At 41.3% G+C, this 26,552-nt stretch overlaps 1 long non-coding RNA gene across 1 annotated transcript in view; it reads left to right on the forward strand.

Annotated features, from left to right (window-relative positions):
• The window catches only part of LOC138515571 (uncharacterized), a 387,191-nt gene extending 363,194 nt beyond the window's left edge, over window positions 1-23,997 (forward strand). The window contains exon 3 of the long non-coding RNA XR_011282081.1: window positions 23,464-23,997. This is a non-coding gene — a long non-coding RNA (uncharacterized lncRNA). The remainder of the gene's footprint in view (window positions 1-23,463) is intronic.
• The last annotated feature ends 2,555 nt before the right edge of the window (window positions 23,998-26,552 follow it).

Raw genomic sequence — 26,552 nt, forward strand, 5'->3', positions numbered from 1 at the left:
TTATGCATATACCTCTCTGACTCATATCTGTGTGAGTGATGTCATATATAGAGTGTGTGTGTGTGTGTGTGTCTCTGTGTCTCTGTGTCTGTGTGTATAGGCAGAATGTCCCTACCCGTGATGTTTCACCAGTGACAGTTGACAGTTACCTGGTTGGTCGGCACCATGGGTCCACTTATATCCACTTTGATATTATGTACATTATAACATAATAAAGGCACATATCTATAAAGTTACATGCATCGCCAGTATGTTCTTTAATCCTTCACTGGCAATGAGTGGCCCCCTGAAGCATAGGTGTGTTGTACAGACATTGTAGTGGGGAGGGATGCCCATCACGCCCTTAAGAAACGTCCCACCAACACGGAGGGTCTTGAAGACAAGGTGAATGAAGTATCTCCACTGCCATCACTGCTGTCAATCCCAGTAGGCGCTGTTTAAGCAGGAAAGGGGTGATCACATGACATCATAGTAAGCACAGTGTTATGTTGCACTGAGAGCCTTCAAGATTTCAGTAATGGCTGGAGCAAAACATCCTGATTAGGCCGAGAGGCCCAAGTGAATGCTGGAAGGGCGGTAGTCAAGGGCCTTGCATGGCTTCACCTACGCCCAAAGGTGGAGCCACACTTAGAGCAGCATCAACACTTGTAAAGTGTGCTGGCAACACAAGAGTTAAGAAGTAAGGCCAGCAGGAGGAAGCATGTGCCCCAACCCAAGTGCACTAGAGCATTGAGGGCACGGTGGAACAGAGATCCCGTATAAACCTAGGAGCTTATTTCAGCCTGACCCACAACAGTAGAATGATGACATCAGGCACAAGTGAGATTGTGGTGGGAGCAGAGACAGGGCTACAGGAGATCATAAGAATACCCTATTCAGCAGCAACTTTGACTAAAGTGCCCTACTGTGTTGGTGCATGTCCACCGTGTAGTGGAGGGATCGCTGAGTGTGGAGAAGAAGAAACACTTAAGCATTGATTTTAACAATGTAAGGCCCCCCTGTAAGTAGGGGGACTATAGAGAGTGTGATCACTATTAAAGAGGTATTGAGCATAATGTAGCACGTGGTAAATTGCAAATAGTTCAGAATTCAAGCTACTATGATTTCAATATAGGAATGCAATACCCTGAGTGGCAACAACAAATGTAGGATACTAGATGTGCGCATATTTGTTTGTGAGGATCCTAGTTTGTCAGCCAGTCCAGACGTGAGAGGGCTTGCAAATTACTGCTTTAACCCTTTATTTTATACATTTGTGTAATTGCTATATGAGAGGAATCAGTCTATCATGTGCAGAGATCAGATAATCATGTTGTGTTTGGAAGCTATTCTTTCTATGATTACAGTGACATTTGCTCTCTCATGCATGAGCTGATTGGTTTAGAGCAAAAAATGTGCCAATGTTGTTAAAAAGTGTAGCGTGGAAAAGCATGCACTGAACGTTTCTTCCACAATGGTCCAACAACTGCTTTCTTTCTATTTTAATGTCCTTCTTGTTTTTTATCCATACTTGTGTCAAATGTTACTCAGGTTAATCTGCAAGGAGGCTATCATAATTAGTTGGGATTCTCAAAGTGAATTATAGTATACAGCAGTGAAAGTCATGCAGTTGCAGCAAGTGTGAGATGATACCTGCAGCATGTTATTGGATTGGGTGAGTTCTAAATTATGAGAAATATATTTTGTTAAAGGGGGAGAGTGATTTATTGCAATAAGGTGTTGCATACTGATGTACGCAATGAAGTACGCAACAGGGTGTTGCATAGTAGTGTTATGACATTAAATCATTTCACGGTGATGTCATGGCAACACATCGTGCAGTGTGAAAATAACGCAACAAGGTTTCAACATGGTGGTATAAATGTCAATTTCCATCATCTGATTTGCCCATAATTAGGTTAGTCAGACTTTATGTGTGTTTTGTGAGTGGTGGGTCAGTGTGGTGGTTCAGTCTCTATTCACTGTTGGTGTGTGCAAGTGGCTTAGGGTGATTCTGTGGTCCCTGTTTGCCTGGAATTGCTTGTGGGATCTGGTTTATCAAGTTATATTTGATCTTTGTCGCTAATGAGGTGACATTGTGCATATTTCCCTGCTGTTCTCCACCTTGCTATCTTTAGGTAGTGGATGGCTCTGGTTTGTCTTTTGTGAGAGTGTGTGAGATTGTGTTTGTGTGTGTGTGCTGTTTTTGTGTGTAAAAATCAGTAAGTGGTGATATTTGATGGCGGTTCCACCACAAGCCAGGAGGAGGATGCCTGTGCTTAGGCATGCACCTGGTACTGTGATTTTTGAAGGCTGTGTTTATAAGTGTTTATGAAGGATGGGGGTGCCCTGGTAGAAAGGGACATGTGTAGCATCTGGCATCCCCTTACCCTCCCTATGTGTATGCCTATATGCTTGATGTCAGTGTGAGTGATGTCCTACATGACATGAGTGTAGGCAGAATATCCATACCCCTGGTGTTCTGCCTTTGACAACTGATAGAGTTACCTGTGTATTGGTCAACACTGGGTTCTCTCACAGGTACTTTGATACTATGTGCATAATAACATAATATAGGGAGCTACCTATACACTTATATGTGGTTCCAGTATCTTCTTCAATACTTCACTTCTCACATATGTTTTGGTTAAGGCTTGGTCTCAGCCAAGTTAAAAATGTTCTTCCACATTTGCCACATGGAAAGTTAATTAACTTCTATAGTCATCAGTCACTGGTGACCGCATCCTTATGGGGTCTTGTGTTCTTGTGTGAGAGGGATTAATATATTATCCCTTTTTGTACTGTACTCCCACAATGGTATTTTCAATTAATTAATAGAATTAGCACAATATTATAGAAAAGATACATGTTTTATTGCCATCAAACATCCTACATCTGTGCTTTCCCTGGCCCAATGAATTGAACACAGCAGAAGAACCTATCATCCTACGATTCCATGTATGACATCACAAAGTGCATCATACAACAGTGGGAGGGACACATTCCAGAGTAAGGTCTGATAGGGCACATCTTGCCGCAAGGGAGCCAAATGAAAAGAAGGATCATTTACTTAGGGCCTGATTCATGGAACGTTTTCCTATGGGATTGTGCCATTATAAAACACTTTCATGAATCAGGCCCTTAGTCTGTTGGTGAAAGACGTGGAGGAAGTATAAAATCATCCAGAAAGAGAACGAAGTAATAGGAACAGCACAAACAACCACAAATGCCAACCCGGCAAACTAGGCCTGATTGACACAAGACAATAATGGGTTTCAGTGAAAGGTGTTGCATTCTAGGTAGAACTGCTGCAAAGCTGTAGCAGAAAGGTAATTTTAATGACCCTGATGTGATTTAATACCAGAGTAAGAGGAGGGTGATAGAACACAAGGAAAGCTTCATTGAGTGTCAAGTTACAATTGAGTTCCGTAGCACAGGCGACGTTGAGGGACTACCAATGGGTATGTGGTTCATTTAGTCCTGAAACAATGTGGGGCTCCTAACTGCCATTTTATTGTCCTTAACAAAAAAGGGATTTATTGTGCCTTGACCAGATATTCTATTTATTGCTAGAAAACCTCTCCAAAATGGAATGGTGCATTGCGTTGTCTTCGTCTGATATCTTAATCACACCCACTTGTCAGAAGTCATCCACTCACTCTACTAAAATAGATGCTCACTGTATTTTGACTGCCAGCAGTAAGTCATCAAGGAGTGATCTCAAAAATACTGTTCTGCTGATGTGAGAGTTTCCGTCCCCAGCACACTCATCAAGGCTGACCAGCATCTTGAATAGTCATGGACACTTTGTGACTGCTTCTAACACCTATACTCTCAATACCACAACCAAAATAGAGGCACTGTCAAGATTTGACCATATCAATTAAGTCACACCAGGCAGTGCATTCAAGACCACTTTGCATTCCAAGCACAGTAATAATGAGAGAGAGAGCAAGACAGAGAGAGACAGAGAGAGAGAGAGAGAGAGAGAGAGAGAGAGAGAGAGAGAGAAAGAGACAGAGAGTAATACATAGCTTTTGAGATCTGTGTTTAAATTAGATATGTTTAAGCACCTCAACCCTGCCTCAAAACAAAAAGAGCAGACAAAACCAAAAAGAAAAGTAGAGCACTGACTACCACCAGCTTTAACAACAGCAACCATGGCTTTTCCCTTGTTGAAGTCAAGGACGTTAAAGCAACTAGATTGTATGCAAGTCCTTCATAGGATGTAACACACTTCAGCTGTTAAAATTCCTTCTCTGTCAAGGAAGGAATTGAAGTGGGGTGTAATGAAGCGCATTCCCTGCCTTGCAATGTATAACATACAAGTAATTCCCTGCACACTGATGCCTTCAAGAAAATATACTGGCAACAAATCTTGTATGTCAAATCTTGTGCATGCTACATATGCTTTTATTGTATCACCCACTGAGGTGGGACCCATTATTTATACAGTATTTCCTAAATGTAGTTTTAACTTTCTTGAAAGTTGCACCTCTGCTTATAGTGTTGGGTGATATTAATTCAATTATGTTAATGACTATCAGTCTTCATGGGTTTACAGCATTACGCATATTTGGGTTTCCACTTCATGAGCACTCCCCTCACAGTTTGGATTGCTTAGCAAAAAATGTGACCCTGGTTTACCTGGCTACTCTCTTTGGCATCATTTGATCATGATAATATTCATTTCAATCTTACAGTGTCCATCCCTACTAAGGGTAGAACATTGGAAACAATTTCAATCACCTTTAGGGACAAATCCTCATAGACCACTATGCATTTGAACCCATCCTTTGTCAATATGGATGGAGCACTCCATCAAGATGATGCCGCAGACGGAATGCCAAAGTTCTATAACTCCACTATTTCAAACAGCTTAGGTTGTGTCACATCCGTCAAAGCAAGTTAATTAAACTATCATCAGTAGGTAAAATGTAGGTATAGTGAGCACCTTAACATATTAAAGATGTAATGCGTATTTCAGATTAGTTAATCCATGTAACACATACATAATAAATGTGCTCAGTTCATACAATTCCATATTAAGACTGACACAGCGTGTACTTCAGCTCATTATACAACTTGCACCAAGAAGGTGATAATTAAAACCTGCAAACAAACCTCTTACAAACGGTGGTCGGTCATAATTTCGAGAAAAAAAATGTCGAAAGACAATAATGTTGAAAACATAATATAAAAAAAAAGTTGAATTCTTTTTTTTAATTATATATTTATTTTGGGGTCCGGGAATAAAAAAAATGGGTAAAAAAAAAGGGCAGTTTGGGGGGGGGGCCCATTTCAAATAAAAAACGTAATTAAAAAAATATTATTTTACTTTCGACATTTTCGTATTCGAAAAAATGACTATAAACCCTTACAAACACCTACAGAACAAATAACCTATCAATACAATAGATTAAAATTCCAGTTGACACAACAGCATAAATAGGGCATGAATCATCAATTAGCAAAACATAACAGATTAATTTAAAACATTAGCAAAACATAACAGATTAATTTAAAACATAATACTAATACATAAAACAAATTAAAACCATACCATAGCATAAAAAGAGCAGACATTTTGTTAATAGTCAAATATATCACAATTAGTTGGTTGCATAAGGGTTCACCTTTTTTACATTATATTTTTGTATGCAGAACTCTCTAACTAAAATAATATTAACAATAAATGGGTTTGCCATGCCCTTGTTAGAGATGTTGTCTGATTGGGGTAAATTTGGGATTTGGCGGTATTCTCTTACTGTAAAAATATTGGCAGTAACTTGCCGGTAAACTATTCCTACATTTAGAGTGGGTTTGGTATCACTCTATTTTAGTGACCATATTTTGTTAGCTTGCATTGGCAGTAATTTTAGTGGTATCTTACTTTGCAGCATTTTTAGAATTATTTTATCCCTGTGGTGAGCAATGATTTTTATTATACTATAACCCCATCATAAAACAAACCTTTCCTTTCTATTAGAATGCCTTCTAGTCGCCTGTAGAGAGCCCCAGACTTAGAACACTTCAGAGAAACCAATGAGTTTATTCATAGCGCCCCCTATTGTTTATGGCTGGTATTATTGGTTTATTTACAATAGTAATCTATGTGCTGGATTAGGCACCCCTTCCCATCAGCATGCAATGAAGGAATCACTCATTACCTTGCACACAACTTTCTACTTTGCAGATGTATATTACTGACTTTCTCGTGTTTGCTATTTTGGCTACAATGATAAATTGTTAAATACACTACTGCACTGGTATAAACATTACTTTGCGCCTCATATGTAAATGATTCACAGATGCATGAATGACACCACAATCTCAGTTTTTTTTTCTTAATCTGCACTTTGTGTTACAATACAGTTACCAACCACAGAATCTTACCACATGATATTTACAGCATCACATGCAAGTTATAAGAGAACAAAACAGAAACAAGCGGGTATTTTGCAAACATGAATTTATGTTTGTACATGTTGAAAATAGAGAGAGAAATATAAACATTCAATGATTTCTAACTTCTCTGCACTGCCAATGGATTCTAGAAACACTCGCGCACCATTCCCTTTTTGTTTTTTCCTCACTTGGCACAAATCTCTTACCAAGGCCAGTTATCTGAGATCCCTGCATGACCTTGCTGTCTTTTGCAGTCCCAGTCTCAGCGCAAAACTCCTCCGTACATGTGTGGGGAGTGCCAACTGATTAGATTAAAAGTCCGCGCTCGATCCTCAGAGATAGCACCATCTGTCTGTCTCCTGAACCCAACACAAACTGCCAACTCCCTCTTTTTTCTTCATTAAAAAAACTCTCATTCACCCCACTAGTTTAAGTGGCTTGTCTTCCTACAATCCCTACCAATCACGGTAAAAAGAATGTGCCCTGTGCCAGCCTTCGTTTTCAAAACAATGAACATTTCATGTCCAGAGTAACTGTTTTGTTTTGCTTCTACATCTTACATATGTTCTGTTCTCCACAAGCTGAAGAAAACACTAGTGTGCATTTCTTCATTGAAAATTAATTTTAAACAGGGCACCCAAAACATGTACTGTACCTCATTGTGCATAGAAGACTGCATTATAATGTTATCAAATTTGAAACCAGTACTTTAGTTATGTTAGCAAATGTTAATCAGTTATGTATTCTAATGTAGTGTAGTCTTCACACATGAAGCATCCAATATAAATTGTGCACCTCATTATTTTAACCTGGCAGCACACTTAAGTTTTTTTTTTTTTTATGTGTGCTCTGAATGCCTGCAGTATCAAACTGGGCCTGGCTGTGTTTCTGTACTGTATATTGTATGCTAGCAAAACTACTGTATATTGTATGCTGCCAAAAATGCTATATATTATATGCTGGCAAAAGTCTCATACATGTCCTTACATTTCCCTCATTTTTCCGACAATTTTGGCTAACAAACCCATAATTGGAGGAAACTTCTTAAAATGTGCATCTCTCTTTTTCCATCATATGAATCACAATTGAAATAATAGCAACTTAACGTGTAGACATTTCACAACAAAGCGCCGCTTAATCATAACAAAAGTAAAACAGATCCCAAATGAGTCCATAAGTCCTCTTAGAAATATTGTACATGTTTATTTCCAACCGAAGTGTCCACATATGTTTGAATGTCTTTTCAATCATGGTTTTTATATGTGTGTGAAATCAATATTTCAGATATGACAACAAAATAATAAAATAAATAAATAAACATTTAACTAACATAACTAACCAACACAATTAAATAAAATAACAAAGTTGTGACTCTCCATCACCCTCACTTCCAGTCACATAGGATGATACTATGCTCCACCCACAACGCTGCACAATTAAGTTCAACTCACTACTGTTCCATTGATGGCATTCAGCATCTTCATGACAGCGTCTCTGAAATGTTCTCATCATCAACTTTTCATCATCTGGTTCATTCGGTGAAATTCTTTCATTCTGGCGCTCTTGGGTGCTTTTCCATAGAAATCATTTCATTTGTCTTCACCTCCATACTTTGGTCCAGAGGCTTTATTTGGGCTTCATCCCATGGACTCAAGGACTCCATCATATCTCGCATCCTCCGGTCCTGCGACCTTTGACCCCAACCAAGGTTAATTATTTTTCTAAATCAAATAGAAAAGGAATAGATTAAGTACATAGCACAATACCAGTTTCACCCTTTCTACCACTTTGCCAAAAATAAAATATGGTTCAAAACATTCTGATTTCCTCTTCCGAATGCCTGCAACTAAGCGCATGTTAGAGAAAACAATAACATACGTTTCACATTATTATACAACAAAACATTTTTTTGAACCTTTCAGCATATTGTACCACAGTAATTTAATCTAATTCAGCACCTTTTACCAATATACATTACCGCACTGTTCCCAACTGTGGTATTTTCATTTGCATTTACCTCCACATTACTATCTATTTTTATGTCGTGAGACATTACATTACTATCTATTTTTATGGCGTGAGACATTATGAAATAGTCACTGCATCTTTCTTTCCATGAAATTAGTATACTTAACCTGTCTCGACCTGCTCAAGCCTCCTGATATCGTGTTTAGGGTGACAGGGCTTAATTTGGTTAACATGAACAAATTGTTCTGTTACCATTTCACCCTGTGTCTTTAATATCTTATAAACTACCGGGGACACTTTATCCACTATCTCAAATGGACCCTGACATGCTGCAAGAAATGTTGAGTTTTTATGTTTCTTTTTTCCAAAATTAAACATATATACCTGATCACCTACATTATACTCTTTCACAGATGTCTTTTTGTCATAATATGACTTTGCACTATCAGCAACTCTTTTCAAATATTGCTGAACAAATGCAAATGCATGTTGCAAATGCTTCCTCAGTTCTTCCACATATTTGTGAACTGTAGATGCACTCACAAGTTTCTGCTCATGTGTCCTGTATAATAAATGTTGTGGCAGTACCATTTTCCTTCCAGTTAACACCTCATGAGGACTGATACCTCTCGCTTTAACAGGAGTCGATCTATTTACCATTAATATCTGCCACACCTTGCTCTCATTAAGGTGATTGTGAAATGATTTCCTCTGTCTGACTGTATTCTTTGTGGTAATCCAAATCTTGAAAATATATGATTTACCAGCAATGTAGCTGCTGGTTGTGCACTACAATCTGGTGCAGGGATACACTCTACCCATTTCAACATCAAACAAACCACGTTCAAAAGATAACGGTTTCCCCTACTCGACCTCTTTACAGGCCTACATAGTCAAATTGTCAATCTGAGCATGAAAGGGTTAAACCTTTTTTCATCAGTGGAGCTCTATGCATTGGTAAATCAGGTTTAAATTGAGCACATACTATGCACCCCTTGTTATATAATTTCATGTCTTGGGACATATGTGGCCAGTAAGCATAACATTGCAGTATTTCTAAAGTCTTTTGTGAACCTCTGTGTCCTGCAGTTATTGCATCATGTGCATGGTGTAACATTAGCCCTCTGAATGAAAGGGGTACCACCCACTGTATTTGTCCTGTTATGGATTCCCTGATCTAACTCCATCCTGTAGTTTAATACGTTTTTTATTCTTTAATAACAGCTTGAACTCTTCTTTTCCTGTACACTCATTTTCAGTTAAAGGATTTTGTTCGGGGTCCATCAAATGATTATAATAGACCCCCAATATTGGATTGTCTGTTTGCGCCTTAATCAGGCATATTTGCTGTTCCAAATCCTTGCACTTTTTAAGGAGCCGATCTGCCTCCTTACGCAGGTAATTGTTTTCATCACCCATCTTATTAATCACATTTTACATATCGCTCATTTGCATTTGGCATTCAATAAACTCTTTGTCTCTCTTGTCGCTTTCTTGAAACATTTTAGCTATCTCTTGTTCAGCATTCTGAAGCTCACCTTCTTTCTCGAAATTTTCTTTTTAAAATGTGCATTTCCAAAATGACCTCATCTTTATCTTGTCTAATATGACCTACCAATCCTTTCAAGTGTTTTAATTATTGCTCATGATCCTCAAACTGTTTCTTCCTTTGGGACAATTGAGTGTCGAGTTCTTTACACTTTGATTGCATGTCGTTTTGACATACCTCCAGTTCTGCTCTTAACTTTTCCTCTTGTTCACTAGCTCCATCTAATTCAACTTTTAGTCTGCTAATCAGCTTGGCATCAGGGTAGAATGTTCCACGCTTTCTTACACAGTAAAGTGGTAGCGATGGCTGAGCAGCCAGACTTATCTCAAGAGTAAAGTGAGCAGTATCAATAGTTTCACAAAGGACAGCAACTACTATGTTTCAAACAAACACTGACTCAAGGTTTCTGAGTAAAATAATATACATTTATTTACACATCAGTTGTAAAACAATTCACTAAGTAAAGCAGCAGAAAAATCACACTCTTAATATACTACACAACCCCCAATCAATTCTGGACAAGTTAGGCTCAAAATGAAGTGTGAGCAAAATGGCACTCCAGCAATTTAAAAGGGAGGGGAAGACAAGGTTATACAAAATTAAGCAGCGCCAACAAGTAAGTAGGCAGGGCAATCTGGAAAAGGCTTGCTACAAAGAGGATTCAAATCAATTGGCCTGGGCCAATGTTAGTGGTACCGAGTCTTTGCAGAGGAACACACAGTTCAGAGTAGTTCATGGTCTTTGCCAAGAGTTCGAAACAAAGTTGGTCGGAAGAAAAGTTACTTAAAAGAGTAGAGAAGGACAAACCCTCAGATTGGCAAAAGATTTCAAACACTTTCACCGTCGTCAGACAGAACAAACAACCGCGTTCGAACAGTACCTTAGAAGAAGAAGAATGCTGTAGCTGAGGCAGAAGTTCCTGGCAGATCCTGCAGGCTCACGGTTCCTGAAGCGACTGTCAGACTGACACGAAGAAGGAAGACTGGAGAGTCCTGTACTGCCCAGGGAAGAAACCAGCAGCAGAGCAAAGCAACAAATAAAAGGTGCACTTCTTAAAACCCAAACAGGGTCCGTTCCTCCTGGCTATCCGGTTCACTGCACCTGTGCACAGCAAATTCAACCAGGGGTTGGAGGCCTTGCTTGGTGTTTGGCGCACTGGTTGGTCCCACCAGCTCAAGGGAAGAAGATTCCTTGCAGATCTTCTCTGTCATCGAAGGTTGGAGATTCGGACCCACAGCAGGGCTTCACCAGGAGGTTCAGTAGTGGTAGTGGTCCTCTTCTTTCAGCTTCTCTTCGGTTCTCTCAATCCAGTGGTGACTCTTCCTTCCTTGTCCCAGAGACCTTCTTTTTATGCAGTTTTCCCCCTTTCACACAGCCTGGCTGTCAATCACACAGCAGTATGTCTGTCCTGGCGGGAGAGTAACCACAGCCAATCATAGAGAGTGTGACATGGGTCTCCAGGAAGACCCTGTGAAGGGAGTCTCAAACCCCTACCTCACATCCTGTCCCCCTCAGACATTCAGGCGCCAAAGGAGGGCTTCTGTGCAGAAGCCCGCCAAAGGACGGCGAACAAAGGAACCAAACCTGGTTTGGCGCGCAGAGTAACAAGGCTATTTACATAGATCATGGCAGGAAAAATAGGGTAGATACCACTGCCACCAGCCAAATCTTAATGAAAGGGGAACAAAATAATGTTCCATGAGAGACAGACAAAAGGGATAACTATTAACCCTTTCCAGTACTCTATAGAAGATAGTTTGTACTGGGTCTGTGAATTTAAAAAGACTAATAAAGTCAATGGCAACTTTACATGTTCTGAGAGACGGTAGTCAGTCCAAGAATATGGAGTTTAAAGTGGGAAGTCTGAAAAAGACAACCCTGTGTCACTGCACTAAAGGTGTTAACACAGTAAAAAGATGATGCCTGTGGAGTAGGTGAAGCTTCACAGTCTATGAACACAAACATGTTAAACACACACAGCAAAACACATGTAAGAATGGGAAAAAAAGGCTCGTAACTCTTACCAGGTGAAAAAAATAAATCCTAGAAATCCAGCAAAGCTGCTGAGGGACTCAGTGGGTAAGAGAAATTAGCCATTGTGGAGAATTCTCCCTAACAGTAATTTGTCACTATTGGCAAATAACCAATGGCCAAAAGAGGTAAGAAAGACGTAGAAGCAATCCATCTTGAGTTCTTTTTATCATCTTGTCTTCCCTGATCTAGGCAAAGAGATACAGTATTTTAAATTTCACTGTGTTTTCAGGAGGTTTGTTCAAAATATCTGTTTCCTAAAACATGGCTCAATATCCAGTTTATGTGATTGGGATCTGATATGTCAACCAACCTAGGTGGTAGCAGCTTGTTGAGGAGATCAAACTTGTATTGGAGGTTCTCTTCAAACGGCCTTAACTTCCTGATCATAGAGCATGCCAAAATAGAATTGCTCTGGAAAGAAAAAGATTGCCCAAGTGAATTGAAGCAGTCTCCAAATGGGTTAGATGGACTGGTGTAAAGGGGAGAACAGACAATGACCAGACAAAAACATGGGTCTCTGCTTTTTGTAATGGATCTAAATGTACGTAGCTCCACAGTCCACAGCCAAACAACTCCCAGAAATTGCCTTATCCCTGATGCTCACCAACATGTGATCAGCTGGGTGATGGTGTTTTTTTGTTTTGCAAATCTAAAAATGCCCTCCGACATCTGCCTTATTTCAGCAGCTGATTTGTCAATCAGATTATCACAGTTCAGCCTCTGATTAAATATGATTCCCAGGTAAACACTATGTTCACAAGGGGAAAAGTGGGTGGCCATCAATGAAAATTGCTGACTACCTCTTTTTAGAACCAAAAACATACAGCATAATGCCTGCTCCTGTTTACTATTCGGCCCATTGATGTCATATAGCGTCAGTACCATTAACAAATAATTGCACTGATTTCAAAGTTCTAGCTGAACGCACTGCATCAGCTGCATAGCTAAGAACAAGTTGGCTCCTTCTCCAACATCTTGGTATATTTTTTTCCAATGGCCCCAAAGCTATTTACAAGAGAGTTACAATACATGTTAAAGAGAAGGGGGCCAACAAACACCATTGCCAGACCACCTTTTGACCATAATATGTTTCCTTAATTCTCCTCCACATCCATAATGGTCACATATTCTGAACTCTGCCTGCATAAAATATATCATGGAAGTCAGGAGCTTGGGGATTCCCATATTACACAAGTACCAGCAAAGGAGTCTTCTGTTCACGTGATCACATACAGTTCTCAAACCCATTTAAGCCATGTAGATAGGTGAGCTTGTGATTTTGACATATTTGGTAAGGATTAAATATCAATTCAAACCTTGGAAAATCTTTCCAGTGCCGGCCCTAAGGAGCAGCTTAGTGTCAGATAGAATATCCTTTTCATGTACCTATTCCTCCAGCTGAAATACATTCCCCTGAATAACCTAGAACTGCCATCCAGTAGGGTGATAGGGTGGTATTAGGATGAGTTGGATTTGATATTTATGACAATCTGGTAGAAGATAGACGTAAAATGCCTGTCTTTGGAATTGCTCAAACTTTAAACATAGCCAATTAGTAAATACTTTGGTAACTATAGAAGTGTAAAAAAAAGCTATGATGCAACATAGACTCATGTGTCCACAAATTTGCCTGATGGGTTATTTTGCATGCTGAACACTTGGAAAACTGCCCATTCGGTTAAAACCTATGCACAGGTTTTAGTTGCTTGGTGTAGCAAAATACATTCATATTTTCATTAAAACAAATCAAACTATTTAGGTAGGAAAAGTAGTCTTTCTTTGACAGATTCTCCCTTGTGCACATAGGAAACAGTACCAGCTAGGTTGGAGCATAACACCCCACCTCCTGCTTAACAGTTGACCTCTATCTTTGGCTATCTTCACCTACAATGTCCTAGGTGATATCTGTTGTCTTGATCCATCTATCTGTTCTAGTGATCCTTGTCCTTCCAAAAGAGTCCAACATTGTGACAATACGTTAGTTATTACTATTGCCTCTTTTATCAACAGATCTTTTTTTGAAGCTGTTGTTCCAGATATCCTGAAGAAGGTCAGGCGGACCCGACTTTCAAGAAAATGATCTCTAGATCCTACTCATTGTCATAATTGCCATCCTATGGCCAATGTTCTCTTACGGTTAAGGACCTGGGATGAAATAGCATATAAGTAACTTCCAGTACTTGGTGAGAATAATCTGATATTCAAATTTTTCAAAATGTTTTCAGGCAATTAGGGACCCTGAGACTGTTCTTATTGACATCAAAGCCTTCCTTCTTCAGATTTTCAGTCAAGGCTGTGCTTCTAATTCTGGGACACTTAGCTGCTTCGTTTGACACTCTTGCACACTCTATTTTGTATCAGCTACTCATTGAGATAGTGAGAGTGTGATGTAATATGATGTTCAATGGATCTATTCTTCCCTGGGGAATTGGTTTTCCAGAGTAAGGGCAGGTTCCATTAAAGCTGAGACTGCATGTGTTGATTCCAAAGGGTTCTTGCCTCTTTTCCTTTGTTTTTAACGTTTATCTAAAGCCATTGCATGATCTTATTATGATGACAGAGTAATTTTTAAAAAATGCTGAAGATGCTGAGATTGTTTATAGGCACACTCTGCCAACCTCAGCCTCTCCCAGTACCCATTGGTATTTCGGTATGCTGCCTTGATAGGCAACACACCTAATGAATCAGAGACACCATCCACTCAGAGCCCACACTAAGGGTGCACTGTTTGGCTGCCCACTGGGCCAAACTCTGCCTCTCTATGCCGCCAGTAGATTTTGTTTATGTTCCCATTCACTCTGATGAAAATGGATCTCCCTGGCCTGCACAGAAGGCACACCATTTGAGTGTTTGGCTGCTCAGTGGGTAAGCAAGTTGAAGGAGCCTGAAGTCTGAAACAAAAACTCTAAGGGAATTTCCCACTTGGCGAGGCACGTGCATATGTACTTGGCAAAGAAACATAAAATCCCTTAGAGACTCCTTCAGCCGGAATCATTTCAATTTGCTTTGTCCTTTACAATGTAAAAGAGGCAGGCAAATTCAAAATAACCTTCCCACACTATCCTTTAGGTATCCAGCATTTCAGAAATGCATATTATGAAGGCTACTACTTTGAACAGAAATTAAAACCGTTCTATATGACATTGGGATTGATGATGGTGATACTGGAGCCAATTCAAGAACAAAGAGAAATTTAAAAAAAGAGGAGACCAAAGACAAACACAATGATTGACCCAGAAAATGGATTGTGATACAATTCAAATTAGATTTTTTTGCAGACCCCAAGACAAGATAAAACATTTTTTTTTTTAAAACAGTAGACCCATTGGACCAATATGAGATACCCTGTGTCCCCACCTAGGAAGAAGGTTAAACCTTTGAAACTACCGTTTGAGGTCCACCATTAATAGTATCATGGAGAAAGAAAGAAATGTTGATCTGATACAGTATAAGTGGCAGAGAATATAAGTTTGTCAAATCGGTTTGGGGTGAGGTGCTCACGGAAAACACCAATGCTTCCTCCAATCACATACAAGCTTGTCAATTACCCTACTCTATAAAAGCCAAACATCGAGGCAACTTTATGCTTTAGATTTTCCTAATCAACAGACCATTAGACAGATAACCCTTCTACAAATAATTTGATACTTGATCATGTCCCAGGAACAATTGTCTGCTCCAGATATGTGCTAAATAAAAATAACTATTTTACCTCAAAACTGAAGGTAAACATGAAAAATAATAACGTGTCTGTTCATATACGTTTATTACGGAATACAGACATCCATACAAAAATGCATACATACAATACAAAGTACATCTATAAAAAGCAATTCAATGAATACATCAAATAACACAAAAGAATATGAATAGATAGTTCATAGTTTAGTTTAGTTTTATTATTTGTATAGCGCGCCATACCCTGGAGTATCAGGGCGCAAACCGACAAGGATATGCTCAACTTAGTTACAGGTACATAGAAATCAGATGAAGGTACAGAGATGCACTGAGCTTGGTTACAGATATGCTCGGCTAATTGCAAGTACAGGAAAAGGCAGGAAGTGTAGACATAGACATCAGCAATATTACAGCAAGCAGATATGAACAGGGAGAGATCAAGGACAGGGGAGCAAGGAGCATGCTCCTGTTCACGTAATATATAGTTATATACAATAATGTACAATGTGACAAGTGGACTAGTTAGCTGTCGTTGGCTCGCAGCCACCTAGTGAGGTTTTGTCTAAATTTTGCGAAAGGCTGAGGTTCTCTGACGTCATGGGGGAGGGAGTTCCATAACTGCGCAGCCTTGACCGGGAAGCTATTTCCTCCTATAGTGGCAAGTTTGAAACGCGGGACTTGGAGGCAGTTTGCGTTGGCAATTCTGGTAGGTCTGGAAGAAGTCCTTTTACGTAATCTATCCATGAGGTAAGGTGGAGCTTTGTTGTTGATACATTTGTAGGTGAGGGAAGCGATTTTGAGATAAATTTTGTCTACGGTGGCGAGCCATTTGTATTCTCTTCTTGTAGAGGATATATGCTTGTTTCTATTAATCTTGAGTGCTGCTCTCAAAGCATTGTTCTGGAGCACTTGAATTTTGTGGATGGTCTGTTTATTAGCTCCAATGTAAAGTCCATTACAATAGTCTAATTTGGATAGTATCAAGGCTCTGGCAAGTGTAATGCAACTATCTGTGGAGAGGAATTGGTTGCTCGCTCTGATAAGTGTGCATGTATATGCTGTGGCAGAAGCTAGAGAGTTAACTTGTTTGGTAAAGTTCATGGTGGCGTCTAGGTAAAGTCCTAAGGTTTTTACTTCATGAGCTACTTTTATATTGTTCCCACCAATAATGAAGTTGTCGTAATCAGGGCTGAGTTTGGATATATAGGTAGTGGTGCCCAGGATGATAAGCTCAGTTTTATCATCGTTCAGGCATAGGCCGTGGGTGGCCATCCATGCCTGGACGATGCTATAGATCCTGTTCACTAGGGCCAGGTCCTTGGTGTAGTCTCCTGAGAGCGGGAGGAGGATCTGGGTATCGTCTGGTTAGTTAGTGTAGGCGATACCCAGATGATCCATTTCATCAAAGAGAGGCTTCGTGAAGACATTATAGAGGGTGGGTGACACACAAGACCCTTGTGGAACACCGCATGTTATGGGGATTGGATCTGCTGAGGCTGATGGAGCGAAGACTCTCATGGTCCGATTACTCAGGAATGACTTGATCCAAATTATGGCCTCTTTTGAAAAGTGGGCTGCCGAGTCGAGGTGACTACAGAGGACTGTGTGTTCCACTAAGTCGAATGCCGCTGATAGGTCCAGGAGGAGAAGTAGGGCCGCTTGGCCATTGTCTCTGCAATCGTCTATTTGGGCCTTATGGTCTATTAACGCTGTCTCGGTCCCATGTTGCGGGCGGAATCCTGATTGAAGGGTTCCAAGTAAGTGGTTAGACTCTAGGAAGCTTTGAATTTGCAAGTAAGCCACTTTATCTAAAATTTTTAGAAGAAAGGGCACAGTCGTGATGGGCCTGAAGTTAGTCATAATGGCGGGGTCAAGGGTTTGCTTATTTAGTAGTGGCAGTACCCAGGACTCTTTTAGGTTGATCGGTACTGAACCTGAGGTAAAGGAAGAGTTGATTAGTTTGGTTATAAATGGCGATAGTTCCCTCGCAGCATCCTTGATGAGTTGTGCTGGGCATTGGTCGCCTTTGCAGTTGGACGGTTTGAGTCCCAGGATGATATTTTCTACCTCTATGGTCGATACCTTAGAGAAGCAGAATCGGGCTCCCAACTTGGGCTGTGGCGGTGGCGCTGAGCTCTGAGGGATGTGTGGTGTTAGTGATGCCTTCTTGATGGCAATTTTGGTTTGTAGGTTTGCTACTTTGTTTGTTAAAGCAAGTTGTATGCTAGAGCACCATTTTTTGTCTTTGGTGCAGTTTTCTTGGGGTACAACGGGTGTTTCCAATTCTTTCAGAATGCTGAACAATTCTTTGACACTAGATTTTGAGTTGGATATTTTAGTATTGTAGGTTTCTTGTTTGGCTAATAGTATTTCTTTCTTGTATTGGGAGGAGGCTTTGGAGAGGTTGAGTTTATTTTTGACTGATGGGGAAAGTCTCCAAATAGTTTCAAGTTTTCTTTTGGGGTTTTCTTCATAGGGTTGACAAGTCATACAAGAATGCAACAAGATAATCATTTTGTTAATCGCCTGGAATAAAATACTGCCTGTTGTTAATGTATTTCCTTGATAAACAGAAATGTCCTCCTATTTGATGTGTCTAAGAAAAAGGAGGGCCCAGCTTATGATCTGTGTTTCTGCTCTCAATAGATAAAATAAACCTGACAGACTTTGAGTAAAAGCGACTTCCCGCAGGATCGGATTCAGTGTTCTAGCTTTAATGTCTTTAAGAACTGGGAAAAAATCTTGAAGTGCATTAGTACCTGGCGAGTGGGGTGTTGCGGCTTCCTAGCTAATGGGGAGGCTCAGAACGTGGGTGTTACCAAACAGTAATTCCACCGCCCTGAGCCTCCTCAGCACTAGCGGCCACCATCTCCCCTCGCCGGGGTATGAAGTAAGTGCTTCTAATCCCCCTCCCCCACATTTCCCTCACTCCCTCCCTCCCGCACACCCACACTTACCTGCTTTTCAGGAGCAGAAGCGCTGGAAAAACTTCTGTCTCCGGCGCGTACGCTTCCGATGTGCGTCAGCCCCCCATGGAAAGGAGGAAGTTACTAAACGTAGCCCCTTCTCTCCTTTCCATGGAGGCACAATTTTGTTTACTTTTTGCCTTTTTTATGACCGCCATGGAAAGTATACTAAAAGTAGTCCCTTCTCCCTTTCCATGGAAGCCATTTTGTTTGTTTACCTTTGTATTTCTTTCAATGGCAGCCATGGAAAGGGAAAACAGACTTCATTTTCCCATTTGCGGCAGACATTTTTTCAACTTTTATTTTTCTGTTGTGAAACGCCAGAACTTTTCGCAAAACAGAGAAAATACTTTTAGTACCTCGGACTTATAGGCCGGGCTACTAATAGCAATAAATCGTAATGGCTCTCCTGCTCAGGGCTTATTGCTTAATTAAATCATCTTCTTCTGCCTACAATATCAAGCAACATTTATCATGTATCTGGCCTATCCACACTGCAGTTACAGATCTCAAGTGTAAACAGAATCTTTACCTAGTCACATGGCATCTTTCGTGTGTGGTTAGATCAAATCAGATCATTCCAAATTGTGACACTTGATAAAACATCATGTTTTTGGCTGGCATCCTTTACAATTCTGGAGATTCTCAAGAAGACTTTACCACATAAACTATTGTAAACTGCTAACAAGTGGAATGGGGATCTGGAACTGAGAAAGGTAATGTTTTTAATGATGGTAGGTGCTGGAAGGGTGAGGGTGCTTTGTCTCCACATTTGCAATTGGTGGGAACTAACAACTATAGAGACATAAATCTATTTTCCTGGACAGTGGTCATGCTTCTATTTTTGAAAAACAATTAACAATATAACATCATATCTTTCACCTAACTGACATATCAACCATATCCTACCTGCAAATAAGGTTAACAAAAAACCTGTAGATAAGCTTATTGAAGAGAAGCATGCATATGAATATGACATTGCTCCATCATGATCTAACCAGGAGCCCCTGTGGCACTTCCCATGTAACACTTTTCTAGTGAATAGAGTACCTAAAGTACCAACTAACTCGTATGCGAATGAGGATCTTTTCATCCAAATATGTATTTACTGGATATTTCAAATAAAGGGATGCTTATATCAAAGGCGACGTTGTTGCTAAAGCAGACATCCAGATCTGTATCCTCCATTATATGACATTGGCAAATAAGATTCTAGTGGAGTGTCTGCTATCAATTGTTTTAATGCTTTTCCAACCTCTGGTTCCTGTGTATCTTTCAAGAACAATTTATCAAGTGAGGGTCTTCAATATGATTTCTCTTGAGGGCCTTATGAACCAGTAGTAATGTCTCAATATTAGAAACAAAAAACCCAGACCTGCCAACACAGCGGCATGAAGTCCCCCCTCACACTGGATACAGAAATTAATCTCCTGGGAAATATACCACCTGGTGTGATCTCCATTCTTGCGAACATGGCTATCCATGTATCAAAAAATGCAGGATCTCAATTGCTTATCGGCAACCATCAGACCACATGTTTGGAGTAGTGGTCTAACTAGTTGGACATATGTAGATCTTGTGGCCACTATCGAAACACACAGCTCTAAAATGTTGTGTTTAAAACATTCCATTCCTAGAGATGGATCATTGATCATTTTACTTTATTATGTGAGAACACAAGGGGGTAGCGTGATCTGCTGATCGCTAGAGGTGGTGTGCTTTCTGCTTATGGACAACATTTGTGCTACGTTAGCAAGATTAAACTGTAGTATATTTGTTGCTGGATATATGCATGTGAATGCATCTTGTTTCACAGTGGTCGACTTGAAGAACGCATTCTTCTCGGTACCTCTAGCTGAAGAGTCCTGATATCTGACAACATTTACAATGGGAGGAAAGCGATATGAACATTGTAGGTTGCCCAGGGGTACTGCAAAAGCCCAAGTATATTCAACAGGATTTTACATGAAGATTTAGGAATACAGACAGCACAATTATCCAGTATGTGGATGATTTATTGATTTGTGGAAAAAATGAGGATGAGTGCAAGAAAGATTCTATTACTCTTATGACATTGTTGGTCCACAAGGGTTACAAAGTAGACAAAGAAAAATTACAAAACTGTCAACAAGAAGTGTTGTATCTGGGACAACTGATCTCAAAGGATGGTAAACGAATCATACCAGACAGGTTGGCTGCCATCAAAGCAGTAAGCAAACCAAAAACAGTAAAAGCGATGTAGAAATTCCTCGGCATGTGTAACTACTGTCGAGCCTGGATATCAGAATATGCAGGATACACAATGCCACTAGTACAGTGCCTCAAAGAGGTGCAAAGAGAAAACACAGAAATACAATGGACAGCAGAGATAGACACAGCCTTCACCACACTCAAAGAGCTAATATCAACAGCACCAGTACTTGCGAACCCTGATTATGAACGCAAGTTTTGTTTATTTTCACATTGCAACGGGACACGCATGACGGCAGTCTTGACACAAAAAACATCTCTGGGGCACAAACCATTGGCTTATTACAGTGGAACATTGGATGTCGTGATGCAAGGACAATTCGCCTGAGAGCAATCTCTCGTAGCCGCGGCATTCACGATTGAAAAAAGTGCAACAATCGTGATGGGGTGTTCCATGACGCTGTTCGTGGAACATTCATTGTTTGCTATATTAGAAAGATCAAAAAGCACACTAACAACTCAGAGAGCCACAGCATATGAAGTGATTCTGTCCAGCCCCAATATAGACATAGTGAGATGCAAAACAGTAAATCTTGCCACATTTCTCACAGAAGCATACACAGTGGAGGACATGCAAACGCATGATTGTGCAACATACAGGGGAGAGGATGGGGACACGCCCACAGTAAATGAAAATGCACTAGTTGAAGGAGAAGTATACTTCATAGATGGGTCAGCATCAATGAATTCAGAAACAGGAGGAAAGCATGTGGGAATAGCTGTCGTGAGATTAGAGGAAGATGAGTATGAAGTGCTCGACCAGCAAAGATTATGGCCCCATTACTCAGCACAGGCAGCAGAGCTAGTGGCACTCATTGAAGCTTTACATGCAGCCAAGGGATGTGCGGTTACAATCTATACACACTCAGCCTACATGATGACTACAGTACACGGGGGGTTGGCCAGATTGGGGATAAGAGGATTTCACAGAGCTGATGGGTCACCTGTGCAACACGCACAGTTACTTAAAGAATTGATAGAGGTGCTGAAGGAACCCACAGTTGTGGCTATCATCAAATGCCAGGCCCATACAAACAATACTGACATCATTTCTTTGGGAAACACTGCAGCGGACGCTGCCGCGAAGGAAGCGTCATACTTGACAAAAGAGAGAATAGGTGAGTACTAGGATCGCCCAGATGTGTATAACTCTATGCCCATATCTCAAATTTTAGAACTACAAAATGGGGCGTTAGATGAGGAGAAGTAACTATGGGAGAAAAGAGGGTGCAGTCAGTCGTCCATGGGCCTTCTTTGGTGTCAGAACAATACAGGTAAAGTAGTCATGCCCCGCAAGCTACTAGATATAGCATTCCAACACCTTCACTTTCCATCTCACAATGCAAAACAGCACATTGCCGCAGAGATACAAGAAAATTGGTTTATCCCAGGGTTACGGGAACAACTTTCAAAACTTGCAATGAACTGTACAACCTGCCAAATATACAATTCAGGAATGACATTGAGAACATTGTGAGGAACATTGCCCAAGCCAAGAGGCCCCTTTAGGGAGGTGCATATTGATTATGCAGACATGGGAGAAAGGTGCAATGGGTCACGCTACAAGATAGTGGTGGTTTGTCCATTTTCAAGACGGATAGAGGTAGGCCCGTGTGCCCACCTGGATGCAAAGTGTGCTACAAAGTTTTTAGTGCGGGAAGTGTTTCCGCACTGGGGAATTTGTGACGTAATTCAGTCTGATAATGGCACACATTTTGTCAATGATCTGTTCAAGGAGGTTACAGCTCTGCTTTGAATTAAGCATAAACTGATCACTATTTATCACTCGCAAAGTAATGGCGTGGTTGAGAAGATCAACGGCCTCCTTAAGGGGAGGTTGTCAAAGTTGTGTTTTACACTCAAGAAAAATTGGGTGTACTGCTTGCCTCTGGCCTTGTTTGAGTTGAGAAATCAACCCAGTAAGGATCACCACTTGTCCCCCCATGAAATAGTGACAGGAAGACGCATGCACACTGCAAATTCTCCACTCCACAGACGTTCAGATGCCCACAGAAGCACTACAGTGTTAGGAGAAGAATTCAATGAATACTTGACAAAGCTGACAAAGGCAGCCCGAATGATAGCGAAACGACTAGCACCCCCATTCACACGCGAAGAATGTAATGAAACAATGACACCTGCAGAAGACAGCCCAACAGGTCAGTTGATGCCAGGGGAGATGGTGTACGTGAGGAGTTTCGTTCATAGGTGGAATGCTCCACGATTTTAAGGCCCGCATGAGGTAGTGTATTGCACACCGACAGCAGTTAAGGTAAAGGGCCTGAGATATTGGATACCTTTAACAAACATGCGAAAGGCTTACGATAGTGTTACGCAAGGACAAGAGGGTGATGGCGATGTAGGAGAGGAGGAAACATTTCATTTCTTGCCAGTACTGTCATAAAAAGAATGAGAAATATAAAATGAATTACTACTGTGATGTGTATAATGTTGATAATGGATTATTGAAATGCTCTCTCTCTCTCTCTCTCCCTCTCTCTCTCCATTTACATGCACATTCATGCTTACATTTTCACTTATTTCTCTAAGATTGACAAATGAAAATACTATAGTAAATCTAAAAAAAAATGCTTTGAGATGCTTAATGCACTTTTATGTTTCACTATATAGGAGAAACCATGGCAACAGATGGTGCACCCGCTACAAACGTTGTTAGGGTAGACAGAAATGGGAAGGTAAATTTTGATTTGTGCAGATATTCGTATGAGTGTGGCCTGTTTGTATGTGCAGTAATATTCTTCACACTGATGTTTGGCCTAGTTTTATACTGGGCAGTTACACTTATATCTATCTATGTAAATGAGGGGGGGGAGAACAGAACAAGCATGATCATCGGAACAAGCATGATCAAACAAGGGACCTAGCTCATATGGGATGGCTTCTAGCTCATATGGGGGTATTATACCCACCATGATAGCGCACAACATTTGAATAATACAGACGATAAGCCAGTAACCCCACGTCCAATTGATGCACACACCGCCTCTGAATTCAGAGTTTATGAGTTAAATGATCGAAATCCTTCTGTATTATCCTGGTTATATGATGTCACCACCACCGCTGTCACACCAAAATTTAAAACATCCATTGAGTATGATTCCCCACAAGCATAAAAGGAGAGAATGAAAGGTTCCTTGCCCTGTATGACGAGTGGGAAAAGGGGGGGGGGGGGGCGGGAGAGACCACTCCAATACAACGTACATTAGAACATGAGATAGTACACCCCAGAAGCAACAGAAGGAGGGAGAGTGGGAGGAGAAAATATGACGAGTACTCCGGGCTGGGGCTAAACACAATAGAAGACCCCAGGCACCCGCATCAATCAAATAAATGGTACGCAGACATGAGTTTCACTGCCAAACAAACAACCAACAAGAGCTGTTACGTATTCTCTCTGATACCCCACACCTCAGGTACCCCTAAGGTGCTCCTGCCGCAAGAACTGCCTCTTGCTGATGCCCAGTGTCTCCTTCATCTCAACTTATGTAGAAAAAAGGACACCTTCCAGGCACACATAGTCTCTTTTGAAATGCTTCAGAATGAAAAACCGTGCTACTCAAGACCTAAAGAAGTGATATGCTTGAAAGAACCATTTTTGGTAATTAAAGGAACACTGTTTTCAGAGAACAAAAGGAAGGAAGAACAAGTGACAATCAAAGCAGAAGCACTACAAGGGTTAGCGGCAGAAAAACTGCAATGGGTCGAGAAAACATGCGCACCAGTATGGGCCAAGCACATCACAAAGCTCACCTGGGTCACAGCCCTGGAAACACCCTTCAAACTGCAAAAAGAAATTACATATGAACTGTACTTCCTCGGTGAAGGGAAAAATAACATGGGCACAAACAAGAACTGTATCAAAACACTCATCATTCCATATATGAAGAAAGGGACAGCTGCCCTGATGGATACTTACTGGATCTGCGGTAAACAGGCATACTTGCACCTTCCACAATGATGGAATGGCACGTGTTCTTTGGCAATGATGCACTCTTCCCTGATGGTGGTTCCGTAGAGTCATATTGAAGGGAGAAAGGGACAGCAAGCCGTCCGGGCCCCAGCACACCCACAACCAACAGATGAGACACAAATATATGCCCTATCCGCGGACAATGTGCAAAGCCCGTTATCCTGAAAACGGAGGTCATCCAACTACATATCCAAGGCCTCCACAGAACATTTGGCGCAAATTCCAGACAGGTTCCGGCTCTTTAGCTCCGCTGAAACATTCTTTGTTTCCCTCGTCCCCAGCATCCAAGCGCATACCAATGCAAAATGGCTTCAAATAATGTGCTGGGAGCTGATCCAACTGGCCAATGACACTGAAGAAGGATCCAACACAATCAAGGTGGAGCTAAGGGCCCTGCGGCTAATGACAATGCAGAACAGGTATGTCCTAGACCTGTTAACGGCGATGGATGGAGGTGTTTGCTGAAAAATCGGGAGCGCATGTTGCACGTTCGTGCCTTCTGCGGACGCGGACAATGGAACACTGTCTCACGTTATCACAGCAGTGCACAACCTGGGCGTGCGGATGAGGAAGGAAGCAGGTGCGGAGCCAAGCTCTTGGTTCGACAACATTTTTTCATGGGTACCCTCTTGGCTTGGACTGACTGTTAAAATGCTAATACCCATCATCGTGTTTTTTCTCTTGATTTTTTGTGTGTGCCAGCTAGGTCTTCGATGCTGCGCAAACGCAGTACCTAATGGTGCAATGATGATGGTGACAAATGGCAATGCTAGAGGAGCAGCGCAGTGTACACAGGAGGCACAGGTACAGACAGGTGAGGCGCCTGAACCCAAATACAGAATGGTAGCATTGTACTATGATGGGGATTTAGTGGATCGATTTTACCACACCACAATACAAGAGCCCATGGAACGGCAATGGTATAAGGAGGTATGGGTAGACTTGGAGGGGGACGGGGGATTTATATATATGACCTGCATCCCAGATGAATATGCCAGAGTGAGACAAAGCCTCTGGGGGGTGTGTAAAGCCTGGATGCCAATAGAAGGAACACCATCATGGGACAAAGCTGTAGCTGATGAAAAGGAACGAAGAAGGTTGGGCGAATTACAATATTAGTTACTTAAATAACGAAAGGGGGGAAATGTATGGGAGGAAAGGTCTTTTAGACCCCCCTCCCCTACACCTCTCCTATGTGTGGCTTATGACTCGTGGACAGCCACCCATGCACCTGGGCCCGGGATGCAGGATGGCTGCTGGCCGATGCATGAGGCTGCACGGCTAACCTTGTAGCATGATATAGGGCCTCATTACACGTCATGCGGTAAACCATGGTGCTCTTAGCACCATGGTTGCCGCCGGTACCATACCGGTACCACCATGGAGAAAAGGGGAATTACCACCCCATTCCAAGGTTGGTGGGGCGGTAATTCCCCCTTTCTCCATGGCCCTTCCCCATTCCCATTTTTGCCCCATAGGGCTCAATGGGAATGGGGAAGGGGCTAATTACGGTACCGCAAATTGCAGTACCGTAATTAGCACCAAGGTCCCTTTGCAGGTCCCAACTTTAACGGCTGGTCTACACCAGCCATTAAGGTCGGGTCCCGCAAAGGGACCTCGTAGTAAGGTGGTAAGGGTTTACCGGTACCGGTGCCCTTACCGGTACCGGTAAACCCTTACCACCTACCGTATAATGAGGCCCATAGACTCCATTTTGTGATACACTTAG

The sequence above is a fragment of the Ambystoma mexicanum genome, chromosome 6q (genome assembly GCF_040938575.1).
Source record: "Ambystoma mexicanum isolate Mex_15411 chromosome 6q, UKY_AmexF1_1, whole genome shotgun sequence".
NCBI lineage: Eukaryota > Metazoa > Chordata > Amphibia > Caudata > Ambystomatidae > Ambystoma > Ambystoma mexicanum.